This window comes from Lepidochelys kempii, chromosome 11 (assembly GCF_965140285.1).
Source record: "Lepidochelys kempii isolate rLepKem1 chromosome 11, rLepKem1.hap1, whole genome shotgun sequence".
Classification (NCBI taxonomy): domain Eukaryota; kingdom Metazoa; phylum Chordata; order Testudines; family Cheloniidae; genus Lepidochelys; species Lepidochelys kempii.
The window spans coordinates 41,651,203-41,678,243 of NC_136390.1; the positions used below are offsets into that span (position 1 = coordinate 41,651,203).

The 27,041-nt window shown below is 40.2% G+C and overlaps 1 pseudogene; it reads right to left on the minus strand.

Moving 5' to 3' along the window:
* LOC140895942 (dynein axonemal heavy chain 11-like) overlaps window positions 1-27,041 on the minus strand; it is a 175,709-nt pseudogene that overhangs the window by 86,300 nt on the left and 62,368 nt on the right.

Sequence of the window (27,041 nt, forward strand, 5' to 3'; positions counted from 1 at the left end):
ATTTCTTCCTCCTTCAGATGAAAACAGTTGCTGCCCATTGACCCTGTCTAATTGTGACTCCAGCTTTAACCACTAGGAAGTAAATTGTGTCCTTCAGTTTCAGATGAATTACATTAATCTCTGCCTAACAAAGTGGCAGGGAGAGCATGTGCTTTCATTGTCATCTTCTCTTCAAAGTGAAGGGAGAACATCTGGAAGCTTACATTGGAGTTATTAAAAATTCCAGGTAAGAACACTCCTATCTCTGACCTTGTATGGGAGTGGGACACTCATCTAGAGTCACTTGGGGTATGTTTATATTGCAGTTAATAACCTGCGGCTGACCCGTGCCAACTGACTTGGGCTTACAAGGCTTGGGCTAACGTGCTACTTAATTGCAGTTTAGGGTCCTAGAGCCCCCGCCCCAGGACCATGTGAGGTGGGAGGGTCCCAGAGCTCAAGTTGCAGCCCAAGCCAGAACGTCTACACTGCAGCTAAACAGCCCCTTCGCCTGAGCCAGTCAGCATGGGCCAGTCTTGGGCGATTAATTGCAGTGAGGGGGACCAGAAGGAAGCTTCAAGGCCAGTGGACAATAATTTTCTTATTATCCCATTAAGGCACCACTTCTAAGTGCTTGAGCTCTCAGTCATATCCTTCTGATGGAGCTAACCTGTTGGAAACCTGTAGATTACCTTTAAACCTAGGTTAAGCACAGACTAAGCAAAGCAGGGCTTGATCAAATGGCATTGTCTGCAACATTTAAATAGTTGTTTAACCCCCAAAAGGTCAGAACACAAGATAAAAATAATTTATTTTAAACTTTTATTTTTTGAAATGTTAAAAATAGAATAAAAAAAACAGATGAAGGAAAGGATGTTCCTTAACCCTATGAAAACTGGCATGATCCAGAATGCCAGCAGAAGAATTTGGAACTGAAGGTCAGTGCTTGAAGAATTTGATGGCAGATAGGAGACCAATAAAGATTAGAGAGTTACCAAAGCTATTCATCATCTGAATAAAGGCAAAGCAGCAAGTATTGATCACCTCTCTGGAGAAAGGTTGAAAGGAGGAGGTAAGGTCACTACATCGAGGTTATACAAGATCTGTGGAAGAAGTGGAATCAAGATCAAGTGACAGTCATGAAACCAAGGGATCAATGTACAACATATTAGCTATAGCACAGCTGAAGGGCAGTTTCACGAACTGCAATAAATACCAAGCCAATGTATTCTATGGCCCATGGATGTCCAGATATGGCCCAAAGACAATGAAAAGAGAAGCCATGATACAGCCCTTGGTTGTTATGCATGATCATCTTAATGAGTTAGGCAGTTAGTTGAGCTGGTAGTTGGATCAGGATCCTATGCAACACAGAATGGATCTGCAGCTTCTATCAATTGATTAACAGAATCTAAATATAAAAGCATGATAGCAATTGACAGCGTGACTTACACCACCAAGCTATTTCACAGAGTTTTGTCTGTAGTGCAGATGAGCAATAGGCAGCAAACACCCAGCTTCTAGGAAAGAGTTTTAAAAGCTGCATGAAAGGAACCCAGGGAATCAGAGGCATGAGGGCAGAAGGGTGCTGTCCCTATTGCACTCTCACTTTAGGTTCAGGAAATATTTGTTCCCGTTTGTAGTGCAGTACTGAATTCATTGCCCCTTGGTGCTTGAACTAAAACCATCAGAGCAGGAACCTTTGGTTCTAGCTACCACCACTCAGGCCAGCACATCATCATAGGGAAAAACATAACAGTCTGCACTGCCTATTATTATAGGGTATTCTAAAATATGGGTGCAGTGCTGTGGAGCCTGTATTACATATTTCAAGGAAGAGCTACTAAAGCCATGACATGTCACAACTCGAAGAATGGATAGGCAAGGAAGACAACCAATTACAAAGCAGAAATTAAAATAAATGGCCAAAATCAGGCTGAAAATCTTAACTACTTGTGCGGTGTCAGAAAGAAGATGATGTGGTGCCAAGCATAACGACACAAGCTAAATTTAAATCCTTTTGTAATTAGACAATATCATCAAGAAAGAATGTTGATCAAAACTCTGAAGGCCTAGCCTCCTGTGGGACTATGTGGGTTCTTGGGTCTGGCACACTAAAGGGGTCATTCCCAAGACTTACAGGATGGGCATAGACCAGACCATGGGGATCCGTGACTCCATGCTTCTAATTTTTCTGCATAAATCTGGTTGTTGAAAATAAAGCTACCTAAAATCAAGGCAGCATCATTTTTGTTCAGTTTCATTTCCAAATCAAGGGGACAAAGAATCACACTGTGTTTGCCCAGGCTAAAAGCTCAGAGAAGGGGGACACACACACCAGGGATGAGCATGCCATAAAGTTTTGGATCCTTTCCACCAACACAATAATGTAAAGAAGATCAGAATCTGGCTGTATGTGTTGCAGAGTCACATGGACATGATTTTCCTCTCATTTACATTGGTTATACACCAGCATAACTCCCTTGACTTAATACTCATTCCTGATTTACAATGTGGCAAATGTTTTAAAGAATGTTAAGCATTTGTCAACAAAAATTACATTTGGAATATAATGTTATGGCACTAGAGGACTTGGGGGATGGAAGAAAATGGATCATTTCAAATATTGCTAGAGCATAGTGAGAAAGCTAGAAAACAGTATCATGTTTAGAGTAGCCTTTCATACAGAGAATCAAAAGTCTAATTCAAGTTGATGCTAAACTCTAACTGCCTCATTTTCTCTCGTTTGAATGTTTCACAGAAAGTTGCTGCAAACACCTACATACATCAGTAACTTTGCTCCTGTAAATAGTCCGATGAAGTCAATGTGATTACCCACACAGAAAAGTTACTCGTGTGCATGTTGGCAGGGACTGGTCCAGAAATTGCATCCAACCTGTTGTAACTGACTTGAAGCTGCAGGAGTTGTTATGTATGTATTCCTTAAAATCAATGCCAGCTTTATGATGTCATTTCTGTCATTCAAACTTCTTCCTCCCTCAGTAAAAAGAGAGCAAAACACAGTTATTCTAGGCAGAGTTTCCCTAATTTACTCTTGCTTTAAAAGGTAATATAAGGATTAAGGATGGGGTTTTTTCAGGCCTCCTACAAGTAGATTTTTCACATCATAAAAAAAAAAAATCAATACATTGATTTTTCCTCACTAACCAACATAATTTACCACAAACACTGTGCTTATGAGAATTCATTCTGCTGTACTTCAGCCTGGACGAGTTATTTGTCAATTGGAAAAGAAAAAAAAATTCTTATCACTCCTATTTATTATCCCTCCTCACCTTAAACGGTCGAAAAATTCTGTCAATAAAAAACTGCCAGCCGTTGTCTCTCAAATCTGCCTGACCGACCCCTCGTAATTCTATCCTTACAGAAGAAATGATGCTATCCACTTCACCCTCACAAAGAAGTCAGGAATGCCATCTTCAAACACAAGCATTCTGCTTAGCAATACGAGGGCATTACATAGAATTCAGCCTTTTCCACCTGTCATAGCTTTTTCAGCACCTCTCACTGAGAGATCCCAAAGTGCTTTACAAAAATGAATCACTTAAGCTTCTACACCCCTGTGAGACAGATGTTATCACCTTCCTGCAGCTGGAGTATCTAAGCCAGAAAAAGACTAAGGGCCAAATGGTGAATCCCTTACCGCCACTAGTGAGCAGTTACTTGCCCAAGTAGTAGCACTGAAATTAATGGGGCTACTTGTACAAATAGTTGCTTGCTTGCGGGAGTGAAGAGTTCTCAATTTGGCCTGAAGTGACCTGCCTAGTGTTATGCACTAAGGATGTCTACACAGCAGCTGGAAGGTATAATTCCCCACGCAGGTAGACACACACACACAGGCCCTGTGTAAGGAATCAGGGTGCAGGCAGTCTGGCCTACCAGACACAACTGGGCTAAGGTCTTCCTACTAGGGCAAGGAGTTGCCAAGAAGGAGTTGGAGGAATTGCAAGGCTGGGTCCCATAAACAAGAGTCAGGGTCAGAGTCAGGCCAGGGTCAAAGACAGAGATCAGAGGCCGTACCAAGTTAGAATCGAGAGGCAGGAGTTAGGGTCAAACTGAGGCTGGAGTCAGAGACCAGATATCAGGAGACAAGGCAAAGTCTGGCATTTCAGCAGGCCATGGTCTCTGTAGCTGCTGAGACAACTTCCTGGGGCAACCCCTGGGGTTAAGTAGGGTCACTTGGCCAACCAGAGGGCCACAGAGTACTGTAACTCTGGGTCCTGTGGGCAGTATGTCCTGGAGCACCTACTCTCCACATTACTGTGCCTTCTGCATAGCCTCCTTGTGTCATTGTGGGAATATCAACTGCCCCGGGCTCTGCAGACCTGGGTTCTGGCCCTTACACTCTGAACGAGTGCCTAAAAATAACAGTGTGGCTGCAGCAGCCCGGGCTGCGAGTTGGGCAGGATTGTTCTTAGGGGGCTAGCCTGTGCTGCCACAGCCATACTGCTATTTTTACAGGCTAGCTCAAGCGGATCGAGCGAGGGTATGTCTACCTACACTGGGAATTACACCTCCCTCCCAGCTCTGTAGACATACGCTAAATCCCTTAGAAGGGCAACACAGTCTAGTGGATAAGACACTGGCCTGAAAGTCAAAAGATCTGCACTTGATTCCTGGTTTGTCACTGATTTGCTGAGTGATTTTGAGCAAGTCATGTAATTGCTCTGTGCCTCTATTTCCCCTCCCACCCTTTTCTGTCTTGTCTTTTTAAATTCTTTGGGCCAGGGACTGTTTCTCACTAGACAGTAGTAAAGCACCTAGCACAATGGGGCCTGGTCTGCAACAGGCACTACTGTCATACAAATAAGTAACAAGAATATAGTCAGTAGCAGGAACAAAATCCAGGACTTCTGATTCTCAGTTTCCTGCTCTAGCCACACAGCATGCTTTACAAATCATATTGCACGTGAAGGATTTTGTATTACTTTAAAAGTACATTTCTTTGGATATTCTTTTATCTAAGTTCTAATTATTACATCGATCATTTTCTGCTATTCCTACTACATTATTCACTCTCTCTCTCAAACAAATCAAGCAATACTTCCACTTTGCATCACCTAAGCTCTCTTATCTCAGTAAAACTTACAGGAAATGAAGTTTGATTCCTCTCCTTTCGTTTTATTTATTTTTAGTTAGTAGGTGCTTTTGATTCACTAAAAGCCTTTTTTCCTCCCTGTCTTTCTTTCCACCTTTGTGCTTGTTCTCATCTAGAACAGGCTCCTTTGCTGTCTCTTGCTACTTCAATCAAAATGATGGTGGTCTGACTCCGAGTTACTTGGCCTGGAAGGCAGTTAATTTCTTGCTTTTATCCAGAATTTCACCACGGGAACCTCTCTCATTTTCCCAGTATATCCATCTGCACTGATCTCTTCAGTCATTATCACCAGCCCAATTTACCTCAAATGTCACTGCAAACACTGATCCATGAACTAGATGGAGTACAACAGGGGGTTAGCATGTACAATGGTGACAAAATTCAGTCAGTTTCTTTCATATCTTTATCTCCAATGCTTAAATTCCAGCACAAAAGACTTGGTTATGCCCTCCAGCCAACAACTGGACAGAACATCCCCCTCCACACCCACAGATATGATTGCCCCCTAGGGTCACAATGGGTCCAAAGATTGCCCTGGCTTTAAAATGGACTTGCTGACCTTTGAGCTTCCTCTGGTCTACCCTGAAATACAATAAAATAAGCATGTGAACTGGTAAAAAAAAATAAAATCTCCCTGAAAATTTTTCTAACAAAAAAAATTCAGTTGAAATTTTTTTTCTTACATCTTAATTTTTCATTTCAATTCATTTTTTTGAAAACAAACATTTTGGTTTTTTTATTTTCAGTTTAAGGATTTTCTGTCTCCATTTTTCTTCCTTTTTTTCCCTTGCTTTAATTATAACTCTGTTACTCTTTAACTTGACATACTTTCCTAATTTTTGAAAAGTTTTGGACAAGCAATATTATAGTGTCTCAGTTTTTCCTTTTAGCACTCTGTAACTTTTCCAAAGTTGGAATAGTTTTGAAAAGTTAGAGTGGTAAACAAAACTGAGGAAAACACAAAACCTTTAGATACGATTCTAAAGATTCAAGGGGGGAGCGGGGTGAGAAGTAGGGGGAAAAAAACCTAAAAATTTGATTTGTTTTGGTTTTTAAAAACCTAAAGAAAAATTTTCCTGTCAAAAAAATGTTGAGCAGCAATCATGGGACCAAATACACACAAAATTATCTAACTTCAAAGTCATTTCTTTCAGCTTTTCTCCCTTTATTCCTTTCTCTTGTTCTCTTCTTACAAGTGTCTGTCTCTACTTGCATCTTCCACTTTCTTTTGCTTATTTCCTTCATGTTCTTTTCCTGTCTCTCTCTCCCCTTCTCCAGAGTATCTTTTACGTCTGCCCTTCCCCCATCAGCTTTATGTCCTTTCCTAGCTCTTGGCTGCACTTCATTACAAGTTCTCTCTTCCATAGTCCTTCTCCAACTTCTAATATTTTCTCTTCCCTGAAATCTTACCTCAAAATATCCTTTCCCCTCACTACCTTCTTTAACCCCACAATCGCTCTTCATTATCCTCTGTGACAAAGTTCCTCCTCTGCCTTGGTGGGTCCTGCGCTTATTGGGGGATTTGCTTGCCTCAGAGATTCACAGCAGCCCTCAGCTTGGCCACTTTTGCTAGTGGCTCAAACCTGCCAAACTCTCAGCTAACCTCACCACTGGCCAGCATGCGAAAGAGGAAGGAGAATAATCCCCGCAGTCTCTGCTGACCCACCATGTGGGTTGGGGAACAGCCCAAAGACCTTCCCCTCTGGTGGGGCCCACAGTCCAGGTCAACTCCTCCTGTGTCTGATCAGGAATTGGGAGGTTTGGGGGGGAACCCAGGCCCACCCTCTACTTCTGGTTCCAGCCCAGGGCCCTGTAGAATGCAGCTGTCTAGAGTGCCTCCTGGAACAGCTGTGCGACAGCTACAACTCCCTGGGCTACTTCCCCATGGCCTCCTCCCAACACCTTCTTTATCCTCACCACAGGATCTTCCTCCTGGTGTCTGAGGATGCTTGTACTCCTCAGTCCTCCAGCAACATACCATCTCCCTCTCAGCTCCTAGTGCCTCTTGCTCCCAGCTCCTCACACACATGCCACAAACTGAAGTCCTTTTTAAACTCAGGTGTCCTGATTAGCCAGCCTGCCCTAATTGATTCTAGCAGCTTCTTAATTGGCTCCAGGTGTCCTAATTAACCTCCTGCCTGAATTTGTTCCAGGAAGTTCCTTCTTCTTCTGAAACTGCCCCTGTTATCTTACCCAGGGAAAACAGATCTGCTTAATCTGGGAATAATATATCTGCTTTCTAACGCTCTCCTGTAGCCATCTGGTCTGACCCTGTCACACCTCATGTTCATTTCTTAGTCTCCTCCCTCCATCCCATTCTCTCTTTTGGCTCTCCTCTAACTACATGTTTAGTAGCAGACTCTGGCATCTACTTCCATTGCTCTTGCTCTGGGGTTGGCTCCTGCCACCCATGTTCCAGGATGGGTTCCCAGGGCATGGGAATTTTTCTTTGAAAGGTCTCTCTCCTTCAGAGATCTCTTCTCTGTGTAATTCATCATTTAATGGGCTGTTCATGCTCTTTCTTTAACTCAAAGCTAGCATTACAACGAGGCAGCCAAGCAAGAACCAAAAGGTCAACATTGCACTGGTATGATGTGTCAGCTAGATATGGTACAACAAGAGCATTGATCGCTATATCAGACTGTTGCATACAATGCCTCAATTCAAGCATTGGATATATCGGCATATTCCTGTGCCCAGAAGTCAGCACAAGATCTTATGATGGATAATAAACTAACTGGAGTGATGTTAAGTGGCATTGTTAGTAACAGGAGACAGTTTGCATCACCATAGGTATGTGCTTAATCTCTCTCAATCTGCACTACCACTAAACATGATGTAATTTACGTCACTCAGGGGTGTGACCCCCTCCCGAGTGACGTAAGTTACATCGATTTAAAGCCATGTCTACCTACACTGTGCTGTTGGTGGGAGAGCTCTCTCTCATCAACACAGCGTGTCTTCATCAGACACAGCTATACCGATGTAGCGCAGTAGCGAAGATAAACCCTTAGTCTAGGAATCAAGAGTCTGCTACCCCTGCTGCTTCTTAACTAGGGTGTCACTCATGGCAACAAATCTGAGGTTTTATTATCGATTAGCTAAAAAGTTAATTTGTAAGAAAAGACATAGCACTTGTCTGAATTATTAAGATGCAAAATATGAAATGAATGGGAGATCAGAGTTAGTTAAGATGGGATGGTCTTACTTTTTGGTCAGTAATTCATTTACACCTATGGGGATTCGTGGATTTTAATTTCACATTTTATTTTAAGTGATAAAAGACTCAATCTTATTGTCATGGATTTCAGTGCAGCACCAATCTCAGTCAGAATCCTTAGGTGTAATACAAATAAGAAATAATAACAAAAAAAATCTACTTAGTAATATCAAAATTTCTATAAGGAATTTTAGAACTGATGTGATAAATGAGGGGGGTAGCTGCCTTTTATGGACACCCAGCCAGTCAGTAGCTATAGAATCTGCCTTAGCAGCTGCACCCTAATTGTCATAACTGTAAAGGGTTAAGAGAAACTTAACCTGAGTTGGCACCTGACCAGAGGAACCAATAGGGAGTCTGTACCCTTTCAAATGGGAAAAACTGCTGGGTGTGGGTTGTTTTTTTTCCTTTGTCTCTCTCTTAAGTAGCACAGGAAAAGTTAAGACAGATGCGATTAGGAACCTTTTTGGTTGTTTTGGTTTGTGGATTCCTCTGTGCTAACCCAAGGGGCTTTTGTTTTGCTTGTAACCTTTAAGCTGAACCCCAAGAAAGTTATTTTTGGTGTTTAATCCCTAAAGCCTGTTTTCAGATGTGTTTCTTTCTTTTTTAATAAAATGTACCTTTTTTTTAAAAGAAGTCTTTGATTCCAAAGTCCTTAGACAAGGGGTTGGTCTGTGCTCACATTGCTGGTTGGTATTTTATTCTCAAGCCTCCCCAGGAAAGGGGGTGAAGAGGCTTGGGGGGATATTTTAGGGAGATAGGGATTCCAAGTGACCCTTCCCTGAATATTTGTGAAAATCACATGGTGGTGTCAGCAATATTTGTCCAAGGCAGAAGACTGTGCCCTGGAAGAGTTTTAACCTAAGCTTGTAGAAGATAAGCTTAGGGGGTCTTTCATGCGGATCTCCACATCTGTCCCCCCAAGTTCAGATTTCGGGGGGTATACCCTGACAACTGATTTCACAGAGATTCAGTGCTACTTCTGATTTTTCAATCAGTTCCCCACAGACAGCAATACACAGGTGTCTTGACCTTAAATTTAGGTAATTATAATTAAAGATCACATACTCCATTCAAAAGCATCTGCAGCTCTCTCTCTCCCTCTCTATTGTCTAAAACCATTATTCTGCATGTGGTTCCTTTTTTGTTCTCTGCTTCTTTGGACCTCTTCCAAGATTTGGTTGGTGGTTATTTAAACCCTTTCTCCGTGTTTTGGTATTTTGTGCTTTGCCTCCTCTGATTCATGGATTATTCCACTCTGAGTGAGATATTTTCTATACCCATTCACAGCCGTTCCTCATCCCACATATCATAAATATAATGCCCATCTAATCAATCATTACTTCTATATCTCCAAATAAAACATTTCCTTATTAAGTTGGGCAAATTAGTCAAATGAATGTTTTCTAAAACTTGCTGCCTTTTTAGGTCCTTTGTCTCCCAGCCTGTCTCTCTCCCCCACCTCCTTTATAGTCCTTTGATTTGCAATCAGTACCAGCTTAGATCCATTAGTGTTTATGTGGATATTTTGGCCTTCCTGATTTTACCATAATAATTTAGTTTTATAGACCACAATGACTGGAGGGAGGGATAGCTCAGTGGTTTGAGCATTGGCTTGCTAAACCCAGGATTGTGAGTTCAATCCTTGAGGGGGCCATTTAGGGATCTGGGGCAAAAATTGGGGATTGATCCTGCTTTGAGCAGGTGGTTGGACTAGATGACCTCCTGAGGTCCCTTCCAACCCTGATATTCTATGATTCTATGACTGTGCAGGGAGCATCCCCTCCCAGAAAAGCAGGGTCAGGGGTAGCATATAACTAACAAATAATGGTTTCTGATCATCCCCCCTCCCCCTAAATCTGAGTTCAATTGATTCTACTTTCATAAGAATGGCAATCATATAAGAGGGAATGTGGTATAGTTAAAAAAAACAGGGTTTTATATATTACAACTTCTACAACAGACTTGCTGTATTGTGCTGGGTAAATTACTACTTAGCAGCTCTGTGCCTTAGTTTACCAGTCTATACAAAGGCTAAGAAATTATGCCAACTTCAAAGAGGTGTTGAATTAACTGATGTTTGTGAACCCCAAAGATCCTCCAATGAAAAGCACAAAATGTTATAATGCAATCAATAATAATAATAATGAATTGCAAAATGCATTGTTTGTAGCTTCCATATAAAACAAATGTGCGGACAATGGTTTGATTCTGCTCCCACTTACACCAGTTTAAGGCCCCAGTTCAGTAAGGCACTTAAGCGTGCACCTAACTTTAAGTCTGAGACACAGCACACATGCTTAAAATCAGGAATGTGCTTTCTGAACTGGAACTGAGTCAGGAGTAACTCCAATGAAGTCAGTGGCATTACTTCATAGTAGAAATAGAATTGGGATCAGGCACATCACACTGAGTCCAGATTCCCCTCCCCCTTTCAAAATGTGTTTTTAATAAGAAATCCCATATTTTAATAAATTGCTTTCTCTTTGAGTCATCATAGAGTGTTCATGAATTAATGCAATTCAATACAGTCTTCAGAGCTGCATCTGTTACTCTATGGAGTCTCCAGCACAAATCCCGTTCTGGTGAAGTCTTACTACTGTCCTAATGGAGCAAATGGCTAAAGACAGAATTCTTTCTAATGTGTATGTGAAATATATGCAATTAAATTCCTGTTATAGTGAAGAATCACTGTCAGCAGAGATTATTTTAATGGATGTACAGTAGTACTCTAAACTGAGTCTTCACCATCTGTTCATCTTAATTATAAATGCAAACACAACATATCTTACATTAGCATCAGAACATAGTGAAATATCAGCGATTGAAATGCCCATACATACTCTTTGTACAATACTGAATGCATCTGTGCTATTTTTCCTCTCTCTCCCACCCACCAACACAAATTGAAACAGGGGAAGGAAAGTGCTTATTCCTCACAGATAATTTCCTGACATGGTTGAATATTTTCCTAGCAAACAAGGATTAATTATAGAGAATTTTAATACATTATGCTCAGAACACTTTCTAAAAGTATGCAGTGCAATAGGACTGCCACTTAATTTTAGCTCTTTTTAGTTGTCTTAGTTTTTTCCCTGTTTAGCTGTCAAAAGCTGTGAGAAACAGCAAATTCACTCTAATCCTAATAAATCACTAGCTTGCAGGTAAAAAATAGCGGAAATAAACTTGAGCTTTTCTTTTTTATAACTGAAATTTAAAAGAGACACACTGCAGACAAATAAAAGGTACACACTTGATTGGGAAAGTTTACAGATATCCATACATTTCCTTTTTGATGTGGCTCTCTATGGTTTTGCAAACTCGTTATTGGGAGGACAATAAAACACATCAGACCATGGTCTAGAATCTAGATGGTGGAAGTATGGATTCATGATCTCCTTCAATTTCATAAAAAGAATGAGGAGTACTTGTGGCACCTTAGAGACTAACAAATTTATTTGGGCATAAGCTTTAGTGGGCTAAAACCCACTTCATCAGATGCATGGAGTGGAAAATACAGCAGGAAGATATATATATATATATATATCTACACACAGAGAACATGAAAAGATGGGGGTTGCCATACCAACTCTAACAAGACAAATCAATTAAGGTGGGCTATTACCAGCAGGGGAAAAAAAAAACTTTTGTAGTGATAATCAGGATGGCCCATTTCAAACAGTGACAAGAAGGTATGAGTAACAGTAGGGGGAAAATTAGCATGGGGAGGGAGTTTTATTCCTGTTTTTTGTAACTTTGAAGCTGAGCCTAGAGGGGAATCCTCTGTGTTTTAAATCTTTTTATTTACCCTGTAAAGTTACCTTCCATCCTGATTTTACAGGTGTGATTCTTTTACTTTTTTTTTTAAATAAAATTCTTCTTTTAAGAACCTGATTGATTTTCAGTGTCCTAAAAACCCAGGGGTTTGGTCTGTGCTCACGTTGTACCAATTGGTTAGTATATTATTCTCAAGCCTCTCAAAGAAAGTGGGTGAAGAGGCTTGGGGGAATATTTTGGGGAAATAGGGACTCCAAGTGGCCCTTTCCCTGAATTCTGGTCTAAATCACTTGGTGGTGGCAGCAATACCATCCAAGGACAAGGAAAGGATTTGTGCCTTGGGGAAGTTTTAACCTAAGCTGGTAGAAATAAGCTTAGTGGGTCTTTCATGCAGGTCCCCACATCTGTATCCCAGAGTTTAGACCAATGTGATATATGCCATCATGTGCCAGCAATGCCCCTCTGCCATGTACGTTGGCCAAATCGGACAGTCTCTACGCAAAAGAAAAAATGGACACAAATCAGATATCAAGAATTATAACATTCAAAAGCCAGTCGGAGAACACTTCTGTCTCCCTGGACACTCAATTACAGACCTAAAAGTGGCAATTCGTCAACAAAAAAACATCAAAAACAGACACCAATGAGAAACTGCAGAACTGGAATTAATTTGCAGACTGGACACCATCAAATTAGGCTTGAATAAAGACTGGGAATGGATGGGTCATTACAGAAACTAAAAACTATTTCCCATGCTAATTTTCCCCCCTACTGTTACTCACACCTTCTTGTCAATTGTTTGAAACAGGCCAGCCTGATTATCACAACAAAAGTTTTTTTCCCTCCTGCTGGTAATAGCCCACCTTAATTGATTTGTCTCATTAGAGTTGGTATGGCAACCCCCATCTTTTCATGTTCTCTGTGTGTATATATATATATATATCTTCCTACTGTATTTTCCACTCCATGCATCTGATGAAGTGGGTTTTAGCCCACGAAAGTTTATGCCCCAATAAATTTGTTAGTCTCTAAGGTGCCACAAATACTCCTTGTTCTTTTTGCTGATACAGACTAACGGGGCTACCACGCCGAAACCTATCACCATTCAATTTCATAGTTATACTATTATGAGTTAGATTCTCACAGTGTATATTGAGGCTGTAGCATCACTATAGTTAACATTGAGACTAGTTTACTGTTTAACAGCCCATTTCTCTAAAAGCTCTAAAATCCATATGTTGACTCAAATTATCTTGAAAATTGTTCTCTCATGGGGATCCAGGGTGGAATTAGTGAGCCAAATTTGAGGCTGCTTGAGCAAGGGGTTTTGGAGATACAGGTCTCCCCTCCAATAACTTGAAATCAAAGCAAAGCAAGTAATTGTGATTCTCATCAATGCTAACATGATCAAAGGGGTTGCTGAGCATTAGGAAATGCACCCATAAAACAGAACTTTATTCTAAGGACCAGTGTAAGGTGCCATTGACTATTTCAGCACCAGGATAGTCATCAGTCAAAACATGAAAAATAAAACACACAAAACAAATTTCAACTTTCTACAATAATTCCAACCAATCGATCACTCCTATCAATTTCACCCCTCAAAGAGCAGTAGTTCCTGTGAAAATGGGTTCTGAAGGAAATGTCAGACAGTAGAAAAATCTTAGACACATGGCCCTTTTTAAAGCAAACCTCAAATGATATTCCCCCACCCCAAACTGCTATGGGGGTGCGGGGGAACTCAAGCAGTATGCAAACTAAAACAAACCCTTAGAAATAATGTTCTAACTGCAAGAGATAGAATTTTTCTATACCATTTTCATTTCTGTTAAAATGAAAATCCTGATGTAATGTTAATTGTCATGTTTCTGCTGCGCCAGCATAATATTGCTGTGCTACCATAGGGTCTGGGTAGAGTTTGTGGTGCAAATTTGGGGTCATTTGATCAAAGGTCCAATATATGGTTGCCCATATTATGAGCTGCTTTTAATTTTCAAAATGCTCTAAAATCCAAGTGCATAGTGAGATTATGTTGAATATTGGTATGCCTGTCTCTCTTGGTGCAGGCATTCCTCAAATGTAGCACCTTGCAATAAAGAGTTGATGTTAATATTCAAATTGCTCTAAAAACTATGTGTCTACCAAAACTGTCTTGAAAAAACTGATATTTGACAACAGGGGCTGGGATAGACTTTGGGAGAGGGACAGGGAGAAGGAGAACATCCACTGAGGTGAATGGGTCATTTCACACCTCTTAGAGCTATTGTGTCAAGATGTATTCATCTCCATGGGGTTTTCAGATGAACTGAAATGAATGGGCCACTTCACACCTCTACAATGCTACAGAGGGTTGTGCAAAGCCTCTTCCCACTATCCTAGCCCCCAAAGGGGAGTACAATGTGTGGGGCTACCCTCACTCCCCTGTGCTGCCTCCAGCCAATAGATGTGCTCCTCACAGCCCGTTGGTTGCCACCTTCCTTTCTCCACAACTTTTACTGGAGGCATGTAAGGACCAGGAGGAGGGCAGAGCTGGTAACTGAGTCAGTGAGGTGTTCCCAGGAATCCTACTTCTGCCTTCAGTTATACCACTACTTCATCAAGACAAGGAAAACTCACTGCCCAGAAACACCCTTCCAGAATGCTGAATGCACAGATGCTTAACCCACAGAAAATCAGGCAATGGTCAAAGCACACACCCGCACTATTCTCTTTGAGTGACATTTTAGAGCTTTCTTATTCCCAGAGATGGAGCACTGCAGAGACACAGCGTATGGATAAAGTAAAAGAAACTGTCAGACCATGTCCTCACTAAGGGAGAGGTCACCTTTAGGTGGACTTAGCAAACACCAGCTGGCTACACCTGGCCTCTATTCCACCACTTCACTTACCATGCACTAACCCCCTAGAATTGCCTGATGGTACCACCCCATGCCCTTTGTCCAACGGATTCCCTCTGGAACAACATTTGCACTTACCCCAACACTGTCATGCCTGCTACAAATTCCCACTGCAATAGAATAGAATATTGTTCTATTGTCCTAGAATAGAATATTGTCCCTCCTCAAATTGCACAACTTTATAAAGGTATGAGGTGCCTAGTGGGATTTTCAAAAGCACCTAAATAGATTAGGCACCTAATCCCCATCGAAACTCCTATTACCAAATCCAGTCTGCTCAGGATGAGGGAAATCTTACAATAACATCCATTCTCACAAGTTTTTGGCCAAAGATGAAGGAAAGCCTGGGGGTAGGGGGAGCGGATCTTTTCAGATTTATACTAATTTGGATCTAAGTCTTATGGGAACAGCTTGTGAAATTTCAGCACGCTCAAACCTGAATATAAACCTTACTCCTAGTTCAGCCTGAAACCCAAATTCCAAACTCTGGCCTTCAGTCAATCCAGATTCAGATACCTCATCAGACCACCCTTCGTATCAACATGGGAGAAATAACAATGCAAATATATGACAAATCAAAATATAAGTATTGCATACTGTAAGTCTAAGCTAAAGTATTTTATTAGACAATCCCTCACCCACATTTGCCAGTTCTTAGAACTCAGTAATATGCACTTCAAAGAGATGGCTGGTATCAAATTGTTAAGAAGGCTAAATGAACTAAAACACAGGTGTGTAATGTAAGACTGCAGATTAGCCTGCTTGATGTAGGATCATTAAACATTATCACTCACAAGTGTTTATGAGGACAATATAAGGACCAAGCCTCAACCATCTAAAAGCAAACCTTCAACTACTTAAGCAAAAGTAGATTTGGAGAGGTATCTCCCAACAACGTTGTACTTTGAAAAACAATGTCATGAAAACACCACAAATCATTAATAATGACACTTTGTACTCATGAAATGCAAGTGTGTGCACCTTGCATTGCACCATTTTAAATAATATTAAAAGGGAAAAACATTTTGTAATAAACGGCATTTTTGCTGATTGCACATGATTATGTTAAACAGATTGTACTATTGGTGTCACAGAGGTGACTTAATAGCTAGCTCCTATAACTAATTTCCACAGCTGACCTCTCCCCTCTGTTGATGAAGCCTATTCAAATCCTGCTGCCCTTTGCTCATTTTAAGATCTTATATTTCTGATCATGAATATATTTGTCAATGTTCTTTATTTTAAACCTGTAAAGATTTCTCCAGTGGTCTTCTTAACCTGCATGATTTGAGTTTTATATATTACTTTATAAAGTGCAACAGAAACTAGTTTTCATTGTTGTTATTATTTTTTACCGGATGCTAGCATGTCATTAACTAAAACAAGAAAAGACTCATAGGGTATCTGAGCACTTGTGAGAAGGAACAGTGCTAATATTCTTCGCTATAACTTTAAAATAAAGGGTGAAAACATCACTCGGAGGTAGGAAATAAAATAGGTCATTTCCACAATCTGAATATACATACACATTAAGAAACACTCGGTTGGAAATATCACAAATTAAAAGTTAAAAATCAGTTTTATTAAAATAATGTAAAAGGAATTTGTATTTATGATATCATATATTTCCACATATATATGCATACACTCCCTCTATAGATACACACATGCATGACTACTTAAAATCCACTGAACACAAAACACAAACCCACAGGATGCCAATAGTCAAAAAAAACCCCACACAACCTGGAAGAGGTTAAAAAGCAACTTAAAAATAATGATATCTGGAACAGGAGATATTCAAAGTTACTATCAAGGTCAAAAAAAGGTGAAGAGAGAAGTAAGCATTCCATATGAGAAATACAGACTGTAATAAATGGATCCCTTAAGGCCTCCAAGCAGGTTGCCACAAGCAAAACACATATCCCTAGAGGGCAGTACATAATTAACAATTTGAAGATCTAGCCACTGTCACAAAGAAAGACAGGGAAGCTACCCAAAAAGATGAACAATCATTTTGCTCTCAGATCAGCTTGCTGATTACCCTATAAAGCCCACGCTGATTGTTCCTCATATAGTATTTTCCTACTTTCCATCACAAATGTTTTCCTGTATACTGTTTAGTTTTCCAGTAAAATGCTGGGATTCTAGACAGGACACAATTACTATAACTAGTAAGAGAGAAGCAGTGAAACAAGCATCTCTGCAGGTGTGGGGGAGAAGAATGGTGATTTTAAATCATTGTGAATATCAGGAAGATACATTTTAGACAGATCATAAAAGTCAAGTAAAACTTGAGTAGATGGTGTTTTGTGAAAAGCAAACCATGATTCTATGGAGTACATCAATCAGATTTAAGGACCAGTTCATGAAAAACTCTAACTCATATTCTGGGATCGACAGAATGGTCATATGAAAGTGAAGAACAAAGGGATGTTTTTGTACTGTTGTTTCTAGATAAGTAACGTATATACAATATCTGTGCATCTGCTGAAACCCCAAAGGGCATCCAACTCAAAACTGAGATGCACACTTCAGAGCAGGCTCAGCAGGTGAACATGAGGTACAGTTGGTTCATTCAGTCAGGCACTGATCTAGCACTGAGAACCACATGGGTGCACCCACATATAGCCCCATTCACTTCAATGGGTCACCTCTGTGCCACTCTGAGTTTCACCTGTGTAATTTGCAATGCATAATCTGGGCCATATATGGTAGGGAAACCTTCTAAAGGGAGATTTTTTAAAAAAGGTGATGAGAGGAAAATACTGAAGGTCAACTGTATTGATCATATCTGCTTATTTTCTAGGCCCTTGGGAATGTCAAAGCTACAGTAATTCTATAAGCCCATATCACTTAACTTGGCCCATGGGGCCAAATTAACCCCTAGTATAATTCTACTAAATTCAGTATAGTTGCACTAGAGAGAAACATGGCCCATTCATTTGTAAGTTTTCAGCTACAGATCATTTTGTCCCAACAATAAGTTACAGATGGTAAATAATGTTAATGTCCTTTTATAGTAAAACCACGTTTCTATTTATTACTTTATTTATTGCATACAGAAAACAAGGAAAGGATTGTGATTGGAAAGGGTTTAAACATGTAGATATTTATTTCTGTGCCACCATTTTGGTGATACCTAGGGACAATGTATCTAATAATTGTAGAGCAACCACCATCAGTTTGTCTTCCAAACATTGCTGAGATACCACTGGGTCCTCAATAAAAAAAGTGTTGCCATGAAGATCACTGCACCACCCCTGAAACTCCACATAAAAATGTATGAAGATGACAGATCTTCACAGGCATGAGAATCCAAGTTAAAAACAGAGACATGTAGATGAATACAAATTATTCATGTGGCATACTCTATTCTTGTTTTTTACATGGGGAAGTATGGACACTAAAGGCATGCATAAATCCAGTGCAGAACACATTGATTAAAAAACCACAACAGTACTTTGACTATCATATGCCAATACAAAACTACTCAAGACCGTTAAGTCCCAGACAGACTGGAAAGAGCTACAAAACGATCTCTCCACACTGGGTGATTGGGCAACAAAATATCAGACGAAACTCAATGTTAATAAATGCAAAGTAATGCACATTGGAAAACATAATCCCAACTATACATATAAAGTGAGGGGGTGTAAATTAGTTGTTACCACTCAAGAAAGAGATTTTGGAGTCATTGTGGATAGTTCTCTGAAAACATCCACTCAATGTGATGGGGCAGTCAAAAAAGCAAACAGAATGTTGGGAATCATTAAGAAAGGGATAGATAATAAGACAGAAAATATCATATTGCCTCTATATAAATCCATGGTAAGACCACATCTTGAATATTTTATGCAGATGTGGTTGCCCCATCTCAAAAAAGATATACTGGAATTGGAAAAGGTTCAGAAAAGGGCAACAAAAATTATTAGGGGTATGGAACGGCTTTCGTATGAGGAGGGATTAATAAGACTGGCACTTTTCATCTTGGAAAAAAGATGATTAAAGGGGAATATGACTGAGGTCTATAAAATCATAACTGGTGTGGAGAAAGTAAATAAGGAAGTGTTATTTACTCCTTCTCATAACACAGAACTAAGAATCACCAAATGAAATTAATAGGCAGCAGATTTAAAACAAATGAAAGGATGTATTTCTTCACATAACTCACAATCAACCTGTGGAACTCTTTGCCAGATGATGTTGGAATATTCATCCCCCCACGATGAAATACTGAAAGAGAAGACCACCACCTATCACCTTCCACTTAGACCCAGAGCAGTAAGTTTCTCAATTGCAAGATTCTGCTGATGAGAACACTAACAAATCTTTTTTTCTGTAGCTTGAGTTTCTGATCTCCATTACATCTGAACTCCATTACATAATATTCTTTAATTACTTATATTTTATTATGTATAATAAATGTAAAACTTATTTTTACTTTTTTAATTAAGAACATATTCTTAGTTACTTAAAGTCTTCTTTGGAGTTCTTCTACTCTTTTATAGAAATAAGCATTTAGGAAATTGGTAATAACATCATAGTTTTGACCATATATTTTCTGAAGGTTATAAATTTTATATTTTAATCTGGTTTCAGAGTAGCAGCCATGTTCGTCTGTATTCGCAAAAAGAAAAGGAGTACTTGTGGCACCTTAGAGACTAACCAATTTATTTGAGCATAAGCTTTCGTGAGCTACAGCTCACTTCATCGGATGCAATCTGTCAGTCACAATGGGGTAAAGACCCATTTATTTTCAATGAACTACAGAAATATGAAATAAAGTTATCCACTGATATAAATAAATAAATATTATATTTCTTGAGGCTAAATTACTCTGTAATACAAGTTCACTGACTTCCAGCTAGTAAATTTGGCCCTTTGTCAAGATGTTATGGCTACAGGCCAATATGAACAATTGCCACAGTTAGGTCACAAATAAAAGCTGGCCACAGTTAAGCTTAAGATATTGTGTGTGCTTTAGTGATTTAGTCCATGCTAAAATGGGTGAATTTACCTTGCCTAATTTCTAATCCTCTCAAACACAGAGTTTGAAAGTTAAACTCAGAATTAAATGATATTTGGTTTGTGCTTCCTTAGCAGAGACTGTGAGATAAAGGACAAGTAAGGAGAAGGAAAACAATTCACATAAAATTGCACCACTCAGCACAAAGCAGCCAGAAAGTCATCTTCACAAACTGTTGAATGTTCCCTCTGGTAAGGGGGAAACCAATCAATACAGGGAGCATTTCTAGGCTCACAACATACAACTTTAGTAATGGGGAGAGGCAAAGCCTACAATCACATGTTGAGGGCTACCATCACTATGCACAGACGTGCACACACATAAAATAATCTGTTATTCATTGCTCACGTACAGCAAGTAATCTCCCATCTTCGGCTGACAGAAAGTGGGTAATTCTATGAACCTTGGGAAATAAAAACAGTATGTTAAAAGAAATTAAAACTTTTACCCTGAGATCATGAATAGCATTTCCTTTACCAAAAGCTATTTGGAAAACTGCCAGGGAGCTGAGAAAGGCTGCTAAGCAGCACCAACTTTGCTTGCCCTTACCTCCAACTCCAATTAAGAGAGCATTGCCATATGGGGCCTCAAGAATGCAGCTGACATGACACCTATGGAAATTATATTAAATTACAGTGTTTTTATTTTTGCTTGGTAGCAGACTTTTCCATCATATGTAATCTATTGAAGTTTATGGGCTAGAAAATATTAGTTTGATTTTCACAGATAGATCCAAGCTGCAGAGTCCCTGTCTGGATTGCCATCTTCCTAATCTTTTGGGGTGGGCCATATATGGTATGGAAACCTTCAAAAGGGAGATATTTTTTAAAAAGGTGACGAGAGGAAAATACTGAAGGTCAACTGTATCAATCATATCTGCTTATTTTCTAGGCCCTTTGGAATGTCAAAGCTACAGCAATTCTATAAGCCTAGTCAGCCTCTGGCTTCTCTGCTGGGACTACCAGTTAGTACCAGTGGTAATCTGTAGGATATGGACACCTACTAGGAACTGGACTGAGATCTTCTTCAAATACAGCCAGCAGAGAGCAGTCACTTTTGGTCACTACTGTCACTGACTGCATTCAAACTGGTGAACTAGATATGAACGGGTCAATATATTCCCCAATTGCCAGTTCCTGTAATTTCCATGTTGAAAAACGTTGAACAAAAACGTCATTTAAGATCGTTAAGACACAACCAACCATGTATAGCAGTAAAAGGATAAAGCCTCTATCGTATGGCTTAATTACATTCCCACTTGAGTAAAATATGGAGTTCTTTTAGCTACCATAATTGATGAGGTTCTACTCTATTAACAGTGAAGTAGCACAAGAAACTTATGCTATCTCAGACTATGTGACATCTGGTCTCAAGCTCAGTTCAGCCTCTACATACACTGCTTCCTGTCAGAGTAACTAAGTACATTTTTCTTAATTAACAAAATCCAAACAAGATGAAGAGCTAATATGCTTTTAGCTCAGAGTCCCAGTGGAAGAAGAATTTTTACATTCCTTTGGGGATCCTCCACCATTGACTTGTATTTCTACTTTTGTGTCAAGGTGAATCTAATGACATTCCTCAAAATGGAAAATATTGTTCACAATTCAAAGGTATCCTTGAGAGGCCAAGGGATACAGACCCCCATTTTAAGCTTTGAGGAGGGGTGTGTGTGTGTGTCAGGGATTCCAAAAATCAGCAAACAGAAATATTTTCTTATTTTGCATTATATTTTAGTGAAGGGTGTGTGTGTGAAGGATTTGGCAGGGGATGGTGACTTAAATTTCACCTATAATGTTGGTTTCAGAGTAGCAGCCGTGTTAGTCTGTATTCGCAAAAAGAAAAGGAGTACTTGTGGCATCTTAGAGACTAACAAATTTATTTGAGCATAAGCTGAAGTGAGCTGTAGCTCATGAAAGCTTATGTTCAAATAAATTTGTTAGTCTCTAAGGTGCCATAAGTACTCCTTTTCTTTTTACCTATAATGTTGTGAGCTCAAAAGCACTGGCATTGTACAAATATATGAGAACCAAACGGTGAAACACCATATACAAAGCAAAACTGACTAGTGTAGTTTTACTATTTAAGCTAAATGGAATGCAAAAAGTGAACAAACAACAAAATCAGTGAATGCTTAATTTTAATAACGGATCCTGCAAATCTTAGCTCATGTGAGTAATCCTAATTTACACATGCAGTGAGTGTCTAGCTCATGTTTGGGCTAAAATAAATGTAATAAAGAATTAAATAAACCTAATAAAGCATAAGACAATGGAGTTAAACCAGAGCTAAATTTGGCTCCCTAGGTGCAAAACTTAGGTCTGTATTAAAAAGGGCCTGTAAAATAATTTTATCAATAAACAATCAGCTTACAAAACATGCAAGAGATGTCCCAGAAAATCCCCCCAAAGGGATTTAAAATGTAAATCTTACTTTAGTTCCCTTCCCCCCCCCTTCTTTTTTTAGACTTTGCTAAGTCTAGACACACTGGATCAATACCTCCAGTTGTAGATGACCTCCTGGCATTGACTAAACAGATGTCATATCTACCACAGAACCCCACTTCAGACTGGAGTGACCCTGGGGAAGTTAATTAAAGCCTCCTTCCTAGATTTCAAAGTGTTTTTTAAATAACCTTTATTTCATTCCCACATAGAAATGTAAAATATTTGAAATCAATATAATATTGTAATAACAAGTCTTAAAATATTGTAATGGGTAAAGCTGCAGTCTGCCCCAGGGCTCTATAGTGGATTTGATGTGATCAGCAACATGCTTGGTGGGTCACACTGAGAGGAAGCCAACAATTCACAGTGGGTCGAGGTTTCTTGGAACCTTTAAAAGTAAAAATTGTTACATTTTATTTTAAAACAGTGCTAAATGCCTGGCTTAGTCTGGTCACTTGAGGCACTCAGCACACTGCTCTAAAGATATGTGAGGTTATTTTTAATACCCTTGCAGGTCACCTTTAAACGAATTTGCACTTCAGTGATTATCTTTGTTAGAGTACACATTATACCAGCTGAAAGTAAGGAAACTTACATGTGCTGTATAGCATGCTCAAAAAGAACAAGATTCATTGCAGCATGAAGCTCATTGTAGTGCTCTAATGAATCTGTTAAAATTCTGGTCAGCTTCTCCCAATCAGATACTGGAAAGTAACAAGGTTCTCCAACACCATGGGCAAAGTGGCAGTAAATTAGTGGCTTATGGATAAATACGTGCTCATCAACACCCTGATGGTAACAATAGAGAGATATAAACAAGCATTCACACAGCACATTAACCCTTTATCACATTTTTTCTCCTAATTTTAATGTTTTGAATTAATTGTTAGTGCTTGTGAAAGCTGCTGAATTGACATCTTTGGAGGCTGAAATCCTCTACCCACAAAGCAAACACAGCATACACAGTGGCAATTTACATTTCCCCATCATTCCCTGCCAACAAGCCACAACCGTAATCTGGAGGGACTCCTTCCAGAAGTTTCGTTTTCATGGTAATTCGGTCTTTGTTTTCTCTGATGAGCCTACCAACAAGGGTGCCAGTTACTGACAATTGTGTGACAGTTTTGCACTGACACTTGTTCAGAAGGAAATGATTTAACACAACCAGACCATTTCACTGAGGCTTCTACTCAAGAAGCAGGTTTATATATATATATATATTTATTATTTCATGTAGTTTCTATCATTAGTTTTACCCATTTACTAATACCATAAGGCTCTCATTTTTCATTGCAGCATTCACCATGAGGTTGTAACATACAAGTAGCTGACCAGAATGGAAGGTAAACAATCTAATTTCAAAGAAGAAACTGGAATAACTATGTTTCCAATATAACAGGAAGTATTTAATACTATCCTTTTCATAATATTCAAATCATGTCCAGTTAGGCATATGAATACATAGAAACAAGAAAAAGGAACCTGTTATACAATGATCCACAGAGCTGTCAGGTATATTCTTATTTAAAATCATGAATCCTGTTCTAATTATTCTAAATTTTGGGTAAATGGGAGGTAATACGGCATGAAACAGCATAGAAGCACTCACATGTATTACTCATAGGTATCTCATATATATTGAAATCATACCTCAAAATATCTTTTTACAGTATCAATAAGAACTTTGTTAAAATGTTCAATATCCTTTTCCTCCATAAGTTCATCTGACTAGACTCAGAATGATTCATGGAAGCCATAAATTAACCAAGTCAATAGGAAATCTCACACACTCTTGAAATGCAAAAAACATTCCCTGCAAAAATTTTTTCAAATTTCATTTCCATGCTTGACTTTTTATGAACATTATACTATCCATTTCTGATTAGTAACTAAAATGCTTCATTCAGTTAGATGCATTTTTGTGTCACCAAAATATGAATATTTGCTTTCCATAAATGTGTGTGTTTACTAGGAAATTAACGATTTGTTGTCAGAGCAGCAGAAGTTATATAATGAGGTTCTGTGGCTGCTTCAGGAACAGTGATTCCTTTTTCTCCCATTCTCTACTATCATTTCATTTTTGCTGAGATAATGTTTCCTGTTTTATTTGTCTCTGACATGCTTCACTCCCCCATTCAACTCAGCCTCACAATATTTTGCCAGGTCAACACTGTCCCCCCACTGCCACTCGCATTCTCATTACCTCTGACACATATTCCTAGCTGACCCGGTAACACACCTGAAGGACTTCAGCACCAGTACCGCTAGTGATGTTACAAATAAGTGAGTCTTTAATCCCCTACTACCTCGCTTAAAGTTGATTCCAATTCACTGTACAGTTTGACTGGCACCTTCATCGTACTTCTTATTGCCTAACACTTTCCTATCCTCCATTTTTCCCGACTGGTCATCATTGCTTAACAATATATGGGGTAAAATCCTGACCCCACTGAAGTCAAAGGCAAAGCTCCTACTAACTTCAGCAGAGCCACTATTCACCCACAATTTCTACTTGTCTCCAGAGGTCATTAATCTCTAAGCTTCAGCAGCTGAAATTCTGTCCCACATAGTGCTAATGCACACAACACCTTGACTTTGGGCAGCTAACACCAAGTGTCACCCTGGCATGTCAGACTACGTCTTGAGAGCGTGAAGCAGGTGGCTCATGTAACCATACCTTCCCTAATTCTCTCATTCAGGGACATGTTAATCCCAGCTCGCTTATTTAAGCCCAGAATTCTACACCTGGTGTGAGGAGCGATTAGGAACCTATCTGGGCATTTTTTGACATCAGGGGAGTTTCTTGGGAAATTTTTTCCTTCTTTGGTGACCTTTTCATCCAGTTGTACTAGGCGATCTTAAAAACTAACATCCAGCACTTCCTGCACCTAAACAGGATGCAGAAAAAGCAGGTGTCAGGGACCTTGGCTTTGCAAATGTGAAATAGACCCCAAAAGCTACAGACAACCAGTAACCGACCAGAAATGGTATAAGGGCCAGATCCTCAATGCTGTTTAAGCACTAACTCCCATTGAAATCAATAGAAGTCAGGTGCCTAAGTACCTGTAAATAAAAGTCACACTATCAACAGCATGTGCTACTGCCCGCTCTGCTCAGGCTGCCCAAATTGCTGACCTCCTTCGCACTCCGGCAGACTCCCTACATGCTGCCTCACACTCTTTCTAGCCTCCGATAAACCTGACCCACAATACCAAAAAGGTTCTCACTTCAATAAATAGTGGTAGGATAAAGGGAGGGAAACCACCTTGAAAATAAAATAGGAACACTCTTCTTCCTCTGCGACAAACCCTTTCCCCCATTTTGAGAATCAAACACTATGTGCTCTCATTCATTTTTATTTCCATGCCTCATTGTGCTTTCTGCTTCCAGCACAGCTCAGGCAGCATTAGAAATCTCAGGAGAAAACTTGGTCTCTTGAAAGTTCCTGCCAAGACAGCTAGCTAATGGGTGGGGCATTCTAACTTGTGGGTACAAACTGACACTGCTTCACTTGAACTAGGTCTTGCAAGGTGCCAAGATCCTTCTTAGAGGGCATGAGAGCCCTCCTCTCCCCCTGACATCAATGGGAATCTTAGGAGATGCTCAGTGCCTGGGAAGATCATTCCTCATGAGATTCACCCTGAAGAAATGTGCAGCGTAATGTTGTCCCTGAACACCCTGAGCACATGGTCATGTACAGCGATTACAAAGAGCGGAGGTAGGAGCAGACTATAACAGGGAAGTGATGGTATGTCCACTCCACACAAGACCTGAAGGGGTTAAGGTGGCAGGTGGGCTAATTAGCCTCCTAGGCTGCCCCTGGAGGAGAAGCCAGGGAACAGGGATGAATTAGAGATAATGGTCAGCTAGACAGGAACAGGAGGGGCCTAAATAAAGCCCAGGAGCTGAGAGTAGAAGGGGGCTGCAGAGAGAGAGAGAGAGAGAGAGAGAAACTGCAGTCACTATCAAGGTGAGAGACAGTAAGGGAGGAAGTAGATCAGGGATTTAGCAGTAAGACTGAGCAGACCTTGACCGCTTGTTGTATGGTCCCTAGGCTGCAGTGGCGGATTTGCCACTAGGCCACTGGGGCCTGTGCCCAGGGTCCCTGGCCAATTGGGGGGCCCCTGGAAAAATGGGTGCCCACCAAGCACTCCTGCCAGGGAGAGGGGCAAGTCCCTGTGCCCTGACCCCATTTCCCCAACAGAAGTGCCAGAGGCAGCCAGGGGGAACTGCAGGCGGAAGAGGTGGGATGGGGCCCTCACGTACTCTGGCCCAGGACCCCACAAACCCCTAATACCTCTGCTGGGCTGGAACCCCACATAGAGGACAGGCCTGGGTTCCCCTACCAGCCACTGGACAGTGGTATTGTTAAAGGGAAGGGAGAGGAAAGATTGCCTGGGTTCCCAGAGAGTTTGATATTCTGCAAAGAGAGGACTGCAATGACCTTGCTGGGGGGACAAGCATGAAGCAGGAGCAGTTGAGTCCTGAGAGAGCGAGAAAGCGAGATAGAGAGTGATGGAGTGAGCAATGACAGGAGGGGTGTTGGACTGGCAGAGCTAATCCCCAGAGGGAGTCA